Source organism: Mesocricetus auratus, unplaced genomic scaffold (genome assembly GCF_017639785.1).
Source record: "Mesocricetus auratus isolate SY011 unplaced genomic scaffold, BCM_Maur_2.0 Super-Scaffold_4256, whole genome shotgun sequence".
Lineage (NCBI taxonomy): Eukaryota > Metazoa > Chordata > Mammalia > Rodentia > Cricetidae > Mesocricetus > Mesocricetus auratus.
This window is the reverse complement of record NW_024429182.1, coordinates 47,316,796-47,327,276: the sequence shown is the minus strand read 5'-3', so window position 1 is coordinate 47,327,276 and position 10,481 is coordinate 47,316,796. Positions and strand designations below refer to the sequence as shown.

At 39.3% G+C, this 10,481-nt stretch overlaps 1 pseudogene; it reads right to left on the bottom strand.

The window, feature by feature from the left end:
• Positions 1–3,824: 3,824 nt before the first annotated feature.
• On the bottom strand, positions 3,825–6,379 carry LOC101832060 (annotated as a pseudogene).
• Positions 6,380–10,481: the final 4,102 nt, after the last annotated feature.

Below are 10,481 nucleotides of genomic sequence, written 5' to 3'. Positions count from 1 at the left end.
TGGATAGAGGTTCTAGGATGGTTTATAAAATAGTCATCAAAATCATTATCTGGGAGGGGAATTTAAGGTAGTCTCTTCACTATTTCTTAGTTTGCCAGTTAGTGTCATCCTTGTACATCTCTGGAAATCTCACTAGTGCCAGATCTCCCCTCAAACATAAAATGACTCCCTCTATTATGGTATCTCTCATACTGCTCTCCTCTATTCTTCCCCTGACTCAACCTTCCTGCTCCCCCATGTCCTCCTAGACCCTCCTCTTTTCCCCTTCTCTTTTTCCTGGCTTCCTCTCCCCTCCCCTCCCCCATACTCCCATTCTACTCAGGATATCTTGCTGCTTTCCACCTTCTCTGGGGCACCATGCCTATCTCTCTTAGGGTCCTTCCTGTTTCCCAGACTCTCTGGTTGTGGGATTGTAGGCTGACACGTCCCTGATCCATGTCTAAAGAGTACATACCATGTTTCTCTTTTTGTGACTGGGTTACCTCACTCAAGATGGTTTCTTCTAGTGCCATCCATTTGCCAGAAAATTTAAAGATTCCATTGTTTTTTTTTCTGCTGAAAAAACTCCATTGTGTAAATGTACCACATTTTCTCTATCCACTCTTCTGCTGAGGGGCATCTAGGTTGCTTTCAGGTTGTGGCTGTTACAAATAGTGCTGCCATAAACATAGTGGAACAGATGTACTTGTTGTATGAATGCACATCTTTTGGGTATATGCCTAAGAGTGGAAATGCTGGGTCTTGTGGTAGACTGATTCACATTTCCCTGAGTATAAACTGTCATTGGTGTTTTTGATTTTAGCCATTCTGACAGGAATAAGATAATAATTCAGAGTTGTTTTGATTTGCATTTCCGTGATTGCTAGGGATGTTGAGCCCTTTCTTAAAGTGTCTCTCAGCCATTTTTAGACTCTACTATTGAGAATTCTCTATTTAGTTCTGTACTCCACTTTTTAACTAGATCCTTTGGTGCTTTGGAGACTTGCTTCTTGAGTTCTTTGCAAACTTTGGAGACCGTCCCTCTGTCAGACGTAGTGTTGGTGGATATCTTTTCCCATTCTGTGGGCTTCCTTTTTGTCTTCTTGACTGTGTCTTTTGCCTTACAGAAGCTTCTCAGTTCCAGGAGGTCCCATTTATTAATCGTCAATCTCAATGTCTGTGGTACTGGTGTTATGTTTAGGAAGCAGTCTCTTGTACTAGTCATTCAAGGGTACCACCCACTTTCTCTTCTAAGAGGTTCAGTGTGGCTGGATTTATGTTGAGGTCTTTGATCCATTTGGACTTAAGTTTTGTGCTTGGCGACAGACATGGATCTATCTGCATTCTTCTACATGCCAGCATCCAGTTATGCCAGCACCATTTGTTGAAGATGCTTTATTTTTTCCATTATATAGTTTTAGCTTCTTTGTCAAAGATCAGGTGTTCAAAGGTATGTGGGTTAATATCAGGGTCTTCAATTCAATTCCATTGGTCTACCTGCCTATTTTTGTGCTAATACCAAGCTGTTTTCAGGAGTATAGCTCTATAGAAGAGCTTTAAGTCAGGGATAGTTATGCCTCCTGAAGTTACTTTATTGTACAGGGTTGTTTTTACTATCCTGGTCTTTTTTTCCATATAAAGTAGAGAATTGTCCTTTTAATGTCTGTGAAAAATTGTGCTGGCATTTTGATAGGGATTGCATTGAATCTTTAGATTGCTTTTGGTAAGATTTCCATTCTTACTATGTTGATCCTGACTATCCAAGAGCATGGGACATCTTTCCATTTTGTACTATCTTCTTTAATTTCTTTCTTTAAATACTCAAAGTTCTTGTCATACAAGTCTTTCACCTGTTTGGTTACCATTACCCCCAAAACATTTTATGTCGTTTGTGGCTATTGTAAAGGCTGATGTTTCTCTGATTTCTTTCTTGGCCCCTTTATTGTCTCTATATAGTAAAGGTACTGATTTTTTCAAATTACATTTGTATCCTGCCACCTTGCTGAAGGTTTTTATTAATTGTAGGAGTTCCCTGGTAGAATTCTTTGGGTCACTTATGTAAACTATCACATTGTCTGCAAACAGTGAAAGACTGACTTCTTCCTTTCCAATTTGTATCCCCTTGAACTCCTTTTGTTGTTATTGCTCTCGCAAGAACTTCAAGTACAATATTGAACACATATGGAGATTGTGAACAGTCTTGTTTTGTTCCTGATTTTAGAGCAATGGACTTGAGTTTCTCTCCATTTAATTTGATGTTGGCTGTTGGCTTGGTGTATATTGCTTTTATTATGTTTAGGTATGTTCCTGTTATCACTGATGTCTCCAAGACCTTTATCAAGAAAGGATGTTGGGTTTTGTCAAAGGCTTTTTTCAGCATCTAGTGAGATGATAATATGGTCTTTCTCTTTCAGTTTGTTTATATGTGGATTAAATTGATGGGTTTTTATATGTTGAAGCATCCTTGCATCCTTGGGATGAAGCCTACTTGTTCATGGTGTAAGATTTTTCTGGTGTGTTCTTAGATTTGGTTTGCCAGTATTTTATTGAGTATTTTTGCATCAATGTTCATGAGCGAGTTTGGTCTCTAGTTCCATATCTTGGTTATGTCGTTTTGTGATTTGGATACTAAGGTAATTGTAGCCTCACAAAAAGAGTTTGGCAGTGATCCTTCTGCTTCTATTGTGGGGAACAATTTGAAGAGTATTGGTATTAGCTCTTCCTTAAATTTCTGGTAGAATTCTGCACTGAAATCATCTGGCCCTGGACTTTTATTATTGGAAGACATTTTATGGCTGTTTCAATTTCTTTAGGGGTTATAGATCTACTTAAATTGTTTATCTGTTCTTGATTTAATTTGGTAAGTAATATTTATGCAGAAATTAATCAATTTCCTTTAAAATTTCCAATTTTGTGGAGTACAGGTTTTTAAAGTATGATATGATGATTCTTTGGATTTCCCCATTGTCTGTTGTTATGTCTGCCTTTTCATTTCTGATTCTGTTAATTATCATGTTCTCTCTGTGTCTTTTTATTGAAAGTTAAAATTCATTAAGCTATATGCTAAGTACTCAGGTTCAAATTATTTTCAAAATATATACAGTCACAAAAAGAGAAACATGGCATGTACTCTCTCATATATGGAATTTAGACATAGATCTGGGGAGTGCCAGCCTACAATCCCATGGCCAGAGAGTCTGGGAAAAAGAACCTTCATTCAGTGGCTGATGGAAGCAGAGGCAGACTCCCACGGCTAAGCACTGAGCTGAACTCAAGAAAGCCAGTGACAGAGAGGGAGGACTGATGACCAAAGGGATTAAGACTGGGCTGCTTTAACCCCCAGAAACAGCTGACCTGACAAGGGTTAGCTCTTGAATCCTAGGCTGATGCCTGGGAATCCAGCATGGGACTGATCAAGAGCCCCTGAATGTGAGGGTCAGTGAGGAGGCCTAGGTAATCTATTGAGCCTTGGGTATTAGATCAGTACTTATCCCTGGCATACAAATGGACTCTCTCACCCAGGACTCTTGGGGCTGGGTCTAGGCCCTGCCCTGGATGAAATGATAGACTATGGACACCCCCATGGAGGGCCTCACCTTCCCTGGGGAAATGAGGGGATATTGGGGGGTTGGTGGGAGGGCACGGGAGGAGGGAAGGGAAAGGGAGAGGGACCTGGAATTGACATGTGAAGCAACCTTGTTTGTAATTTAAATTTAAAATAAAAAGCACTTGTTATTCAACAGTGCTCATAACCCTAATACATTTTTCATAAATTGAAATATTAACCAAATCCATTGTTTTCTACAAAATAAGTTAATTTTAAGCAAAATAACCTCAGTGACAAATACATTTCATTCTTTATTTAGATGTTGAAGCTCTTGCACTAAGTTTTTACAAGCTTGTGAACACTGACAAATTATTTCTCCACAGAACTATAATCATACATTCCTGGACAGTATAAATATATGGCTGAACTAGCATTAATACACTTCACCATTTTATCGATTACATAATAAAACAAATGATCAAGTATCCAATTATTAAGTTATATAGCTGAAAAGGCATATAAAATATGCGTGATCAGTTTGTCAGCAGATCCCACATCTTTTTTCTTCTTTTTTTTTTTTTGGCAGGCTGGTAAGAGAAGGGGAAAACCCTAATTAAAGCAGGTTAGAAAACAACTTCTGATAGGTACAGAAAAAAACCAAGAATTTCAGAAATTTTGATTAAAAATTGGTTAGCTACAATAATGTATCTCTACCTTTTAAAAATATTTACTAAATTAAAGAGCATATTCTACATGTTCTGCACAAGACATAGGCAACATTATACTAAAAATATTTAATAGCCTCCTCCCACTCTTTTATCAGGCCCTCCCTGTTAAGTTGCACCTTTGAGTGAAAACATTAAATTAACTATAAAGCTTTTAGTCTGGAGACATTATTGAAGATATGTGCTTCTGTAGTAAAGTCGAATTTCAAATGGAGGTTTCCCATAACAGCACAAAATACCATAGAGACATTAAATATTCCACACAAGACTTGCTAAAAAACAAAACAAAACAAAACAAAAAAAATGACAAAAAAAAAAGCCAAAAACCTGATGGCTAAGCAAACCTGATGTATACTGGCATGAGTGTGGGACATGTAAGCATAGAGTGAATGGGAGATAATGACAAAAGCCCTGCAGTGTTTGAAATGACTGAAGGATTAAACCATGGAAGGTCTAGATAGATCTTAGTTCTCGGAATTTTGGTTCTGTACGATGCTAAAAATATATAGGTATTGTGCTGGGTATTTTGGCACCTAATCATTCTAAATTCCTTATACACTAATACTCTGGCACAGGAGTACATTTGAGGACATAACTCAATACCATAGTTTAGGAATGGTCAATTGGTAAAAATAAAAGCACATTTTAAATGCTGTCCAGCAAAGATCTTTTGCTAAGTGTCCAAATGGGTTGATCATAACTCAAATATAAGGTTACAATTCTGTCAAGCTTCTGGCCTGGTAAAACAGATTTTTACATATTACTGTAGCAGCTTCAGTTGACTTATTCAGTAACTCGACATGTTGGCTAGCTAATTATGTATGAAAAATCAGGTCCCATCTGAGTTCCACTCCCAAGGCGATAGCATCAGGCACCCCAGTTTTATTGAATACAACAGTTGTTTCTATGACCACTGAAATCCTTCAAGTGCAGCCACATCTTAGGACAGTGCTTCTCCAGATACAAAAGTTGCTTGCTGTAAAAAGCTCCACACTGCTTTTGTCTTATGAATTGTATGGCATCTTCATATTTCATTTCACTTTCAGTTAATGCTAGAGCAATAAACACTGGAGCTCTGCCAAGGTCTGCAACACAATGGACAGCAATACAGCAGGTACTTCATGAAACTTAATCTTTACAAGACTTAACCAGTCATCTACAATCTGCTTGGATGGTGGTGCACCATCATCAAAAGGCCAGTCAAGAACACCAACACTTTCTTTCTCCAAAAGAGTAGTGTTGCAAGTTGCTTCAAATACTCTTAGTGTTGTGGTAACTCCATACTTCTTAAGTTCCTCTATGAGTTTGTTTAAGCTCATATTTGGATTGTGTGTAATAAGGAATCTCATGTTCTTGTATGTGGCTTCCACAGGAGCAGGGTGGTTCATTGGAGCCATGTCAAGTTAGTTTTTAAAAAACACCCAATAGGCTTATGATAGAATTTAAAAATTGAATACAGAAATGATGCAAAAAAATCAAAAACAAAAAAACAACCCGAAGTCTACTTCAATATTCAGTATGCTCAACTTGAAATTCTCAGTGCTTTGAGTATGAAATTTGGATAAATAGGCAATGAAATGAACCTTCTAACAAGAAGCAATGATTCTTCAATCCAGTAATACTGAGGCAATATAAAGTAAGTACACTGAGGTTTACCTCATCCAGGTCTGAGCTCTTGTAAAATGCTCTTGCAGATTTCAATTCAACACGTCTACGTCCAGGTTATTCACTATTATGGGGGCTTCTTGGTGGAGTAGTAATGAATTTCTGCAGTTCACTTGTCTGCATAGAGGTTGTCCTGTGCCTGGCAGTAATCTCCACAGCCCTTCAGAAACTCCATAAACATGTGACCAAGAACATCACAAAACTGAGGAATATGGCTCCTCAATTAGATTGTGGCCTAATCATACAGCCTGTTCCGAGGTGGCGCAGGCGATGGTGGCAGGGTACTTGGTGGGGGTGGGGGAGAAGGGGTGGGGCTGTCTCGGGGCAGCAGTAGCAATGTAGGCAGTGGGGACAACCATGCAGTGAGCTGCCCAAGGAGCATCGCCAAGTCGGCCACAGCCCAGAGCCAATGCGCGTGCCCAGGCCATCTCTTTGTCTTTGTTTATCTATCTTGTTGCTTTTCTCAAAGAACCAACTCTTTGTTTCATTGATACTTTGTATTGTTTTCTTTGTTTTGACTTTATTGATTTCAACTCTCAATGTGATTATTTCCTGGTGTCTACTCTCCTGGGTAAGTTTGCTTCTTTTTGTTCTAGAGCTTTCAGGTGTTCCGTTAATTTTCTAGTGTGGCTATTTTCCAGTTTCTTTATGTGGGCACTTAGTGCTTTGAACTTTCCTCTAAGAACTGCTTTCAGAGTGTCCCATAGGTTTGGGCGTGTAGTGCCTTCATTTTCATTGAATTCTAGGAAGTCTGATTTCTTTCTTATTGCCTAGGAGTGATGCAATTGAGCATTGTTCAATTTCCATGAGTTTGTGAGGTTTCTGCAATTTGTGTTGTTGTTGAATTCTAATTTTAAGCCATGATGGTCCAATAAGATACAGGGGGTTATTCCATTATTTTGTATCTGTTGATGTTTGCTTTACTGCTAAGTATGTGGTCGATTTTAGAGAAGGTTCCAGGTGGGGCTGAGAAGAAGGTATATTCTTTTTTTTTTTTGGATGGTATGTTATGTAGATGTCTGTTAAACCCAATTGAGTCATAACTTCTGTTAGTTCCTTTGTTTCTTTGTTAAGTTTCTGTCTGATGGTCCCGTCTAGTGTGAGAGTGGGGTGTTGAAGTCTCCCATTATAAGTGTGTGGGGTTTAATGTGTAATTTGAGTTCTAATAAACTTTTTTTTTAAGAGTGGGTAAGTGGGTGCCTTTGTATTTGGGGCATAGATGTTAAGAATTGAGACTTCATCCTGATGGAATTTTCCTATGATGAATACGAAAAGACCTTCTTCATCTCTTGATTAATTTTGTTTGAAGTCTATTTTGTTAGATATTAGGATAGCTACACCTGCTTGCTTCTCATGTCCATTTGATTGGAAAATCTTTTCCCAATCATTAACTTTGAGATAACATCTCTCTTTGAAATTGAGGTGTGTTTCTTGCATGCAACAGAAGGATGGATTCTGTCTTCGGATCCATTCTGCTAGCCTGTGTCTTTTTATAGGTGAATTAAGGCCATTGATATTCAGGGATATTAATGACCATTGATTGTTGATTCTTGTTTGTTTTGGATTTGTTTTTAATGGTGGTATTGTGTGTGAGTATTTCCCCTATTCTTGGCTTCTGGTAAAGTAAGATGATCTATTGCCCATGTTATTGTCAGTATAGTTAACTTCCTTGGGTTGGAGTTTTCCTTCTAGGACTTTCTGTAGGGCTGAATTTGTGGATACATATTGTGTAAATCTGTAAATCTGGATTTGTCGTGGAATATCTTGTTTTCCTCATCTATAGTGATTGAGAGTTTTGGGAATTGTAGTCTGGGCTGGAATCTGTGGTCTCTTAGTGTTTGTAGTGTATCTAGGACCTTCTGGCTTTCAGAGTTTCCATGGAAAAGTCAGGTGTAATTCTGATAGGTTTGCCTTTATATGTTACTTGGCCTTTTTCCTTTGCTGCTCTTAATATTCTTTATTCTGTGTGTTTGGTGTTTTGATTATTATGTGGCGAGGGGACTTCTTTTTTGTTCCAGTCTATTTGGTGTTCTGTAAGCTTCTTGTACTTTCATAGGCATCTCTTTCTTCAGGTTGGGAAAGTTTTCTTCTATGATTTTGTTGAATATGTTTTCTGCACCATTAAACTGGGCTTCTTCACCTTCTTCTGTACCTATTATTCTTAGATTTGATCTTTTCACAGTGTCCCATATTTCCTGGATATTTTGTGTTAAGGATTTGTTGGATTTAAGTCTTTTTTTGTCGATGAATTTATTTCCTCTATTTTATCTTCAGCGCCTGAGATTCTGTCTTCCATCTCTTGTATTCTGTTTGTTATCCTTGCATCTGTAGTTCCTCATTTTTTTTATTCAGCTTTTCTATTTCCAGAATTACCTCAGTTTTTGTTTTTTCATTGTCTCCATTTCAGTTTTCAGGTCTTGAACTGTTTGAATTGTTTCCTTCATCTGTTTGATTGTTTGTTCTTGGCTTTTCTTGCTTTCTTGCACTTTTTGGTTTGTTTTTTTCTTCCATTTCTTTAAGCAATTTCCTCATATCCACTTTGAGGGCCTCTATCATTTTCATGATGTTGTTTTTAAGGTCATTCTCTTCTGTTTTATCTGCTCTGGGATGGTCAGGTCTTGGTGGTGTCATATAAGTTTATCTGTTGTTGGATATGTTCTTATACTGTCTTCTTCCCATTTCTTCTTCCAGTGGGTATAGAGGGAGTATCTCCCTCTCCTGGTGAGTATGGATTCAAGGCTCTATCCTCTCCACCCTCTCTCCCTCCCTCCCCCCTCTCTCTCTTTACCCCTGTCTCTCTCTCCCTCCGTCCTTCCTTCCTTCCCCCCCCCCTGTCTTGGTGGAGGGGTGATACCAGAATGGCCACCAATGAGGGTGACTGCTATCTTCTACCTCGAGATTCCTCTATGGGGTTCGGTGGCCCATCATCATCTTCATCTTCCTCCTCTTCCTCCTCTTCTTCATCTTCTTCGTCCTCCTCACATCTTCCTCTTCCTTCTTTTTCTTGCTCTTTTCTACCTTGACCACCCCCTTTTCGCTGCATCAAGTTGTCCTTTAGCTCAGTAAGCAGCAGTATCCTTTTCGTACTTCTTCAGCTTGGCAGCCTTCCTTCCGTAGGGCTGCTTGTCCTCCGTAGTATTGATGCTCCACATCTTTCCCAGTTTCTTTGTAACATCACCAATGGACACGCCTGGGTGTTCTTTAATTTTTGGGTGGTTTATCACCTTGTACAAAACTTAAGTCCAACTGGATCAAAGATCTCAACATAAATCCAGCCACACTGAAACTTTTAGAAGAGAAAGTGGGAGATACTCTTCAACGAGTTGGTACAGGAGACCACTTCCTAAACATAACACCAGTGGTACAGGCACTGAGATCGACAATTAACAAATGGGACCTTCTGAAACTAAAAAGCTTCAGTAAGGCAAAGGACACAGTCAAAAAGACAAAAAGGCAGCCCACAGAATGGGAAAAGATATTCACTAACCCTATATCTGACAGAGGGCTAATCTCCAAAATTTACAAAAAACTCAAGAAACAAGTCTCCAAAACACCAAAGGATCCAATTAAAAGGTGGGGTACAGATCTAAATAGAGAATTCTCAGTAGAGGAGGCTAAAATGGCCAAGAGACACTTAAGAAAGTGCTCAACATCCTTAGCCATCAGGGAAATGCAAATCAAAACAACTCTGAGATACCATCTTACTCCTGTCAGAATGGCTAAAATCAAAAACACCGAAGACAATTTATGCTGGAGAGGATGTGGAGAGAGAGGAACACTCCTCCACTGCTGGTGGGAGTTCCGACTCATACAGCCTCTTTGGAAATCAGTATGGAGATTCCTCAGGAAAATGGGAATCAATCTACCACTAGACCCAGCAATTCCACTCTTAGGCATATATCCAAATGAGGCAAGTTCATACAACAAGGGCATCTGCTCCACTATGTTCATAGCAGCATTATTTGTAATAGCCAGAACCTGGAAGCAACCTAGATGCCCCTCAACTGAAGAGTGGATACAGAAAATGTGGTACATTTACACAATGGAGTATTACTCAGCAGAAAAAAAAACAATGGAATCTTGAAATTCACAGGGAAATGGATAGCACTGGAAGAAACCATCCTGAGTGAGGTAACCCAGTCGCAAAAAGACAAACATGGTATGTACTCACTCATATATGGATTTTAGACATGGATCAGGATAGTGCCAGTCTGCACTTCCACTGATAGAGAGTCTGGGAAACAGGAAAGAACCTAAAAGATATGCATATATGCATAGTACCCAAGAGAAGAGGATTGAGACAAGACCCTCTGAATGGATGGGGAACACGGCGAGGGGTGGGGGGAGTGGGACCTGGGAAGAAGAGAGGGGATGAAGAGGAAGAGAGTTGGTCATGGGGGAACAGGAAGTTGAGGGGGTGGGGGTTGAATAGGGGGAAGAGGGAATCATAGGATCGAATACAGATCAGGCACCAGAGTGACCTCGAGTGATCTAAAGGGATAACACCAATTGGCAAGCTAAGCAATAGTGGAGAGACCACCTCGAATGCCCATTCCTGATAATGA